We start from the raw sequence: 1,216 nt of genomic DNA on the forward strand, positions 1-1,216 counted from the left end.
GTATCCGAGTTATTAACAAAATGCCAGGTTCCACCCTGAGTGAAACACCCTTTATATAGTATTATTATACAACCATCAACATAACAAATTTGTAATAAATAAACCACCATTATTGCATTAATATTCGTTTATTATGTACATTTTTTTGCATGTTTTGAGCCAGCTGGATCATCAACAGGCAACATTCATGAAGTGTATCACTCATATTGAATTGCATTTCTAATGTGGATCCATGTTAGTGGTTATATATTTCATTACGATTCTTATGTTTCATTACATCTGAATATTAGTCTTAAAATGTAAAACATTATAACTCAGAAGTTAAAAGTTAAAATTAAATTAAATTAAATTAAAATTAAAATTAAAATTATGAAGTATCATAAAGTAGAGGGGTTTTCTGGGAGTTTGCTTTGCTTTTTAACACTTTGCGGACCGGACGCCTAGGCCTAGGCGTTTGGGTTTTAAACGTGGCAGACTGGTCGCCTAGATTTAGGCTTTTAGGACACGTTATGTTGCAACACACTATTCCTCGCTTTGGTGGCCACGTGTCTGTAAAAGTACTGTGTAGCTGACCTTCGGAATGTTTGTTTTCCGAGTCAGCAACGTGACTGCTCTCTATTCCCCTCTCACGCTAAAGAAAAGTGCCTTTGTTCAAGTCGAAGCTTCTATGTGTGAGGCAAGATATTCTCAGTGTCGACATGGCTCAGAGACGAAAGCAGTTGAAGGCCGAGCGAGCTCTCAGAGAAGAAGAAATCTGTGATTTGATCTCCGATGAGTTATCTGACTTGCCAACTGCTTCGTCTTCTGATAGCGAGGGCAGTGTCAGTGGCAGTGACAGGGGCCCCCAAAATAATGTGACCAGAAGAGAAAGTGAAAGTGACAGTGAGAGCTCGGATGAAAGTGCGAGTGCTAGCATTGCGGGGACAGCCACATGGGGTAAAGTGGACAAAACACCCACTTCGGGAAAGTTTACTGGTGATCCAGGGGTGAGACAAATGCCATCGGACCCTACACAAGTGTCTGAAGTAACTGAACTGTTTTTTGGAGATAGTTTCTTTGACATGTCGTGTGAGGAGACCAACAGATACTATCTCCAACAGATACTATCTCCAACACCGTGAGGCATACGACAGTACCTATAAGGTGTTGAAGTGGGTGGATGTCACTTCAGCAGAAATGAAAAAAAAAATTTGGCAATAATCATTCTCATGGGGCT

Source organism: Cryptotermes secundus, unplaced genomic scaffold (genome assembly GCF_002891405.2).
Source record: "Cryptotermes secundus unplaced genomic scaffold, Csec_1.0 scaffold1273, whole genome shotgun sequence".
In the NCBI taxonomy this organism is placed as follows: Eukaryota; Metazoa; Arthropoda; class Insecta; order Blattodea; family Kalotermitidae; genus Cryptotermes; species Cryptotermes secundus.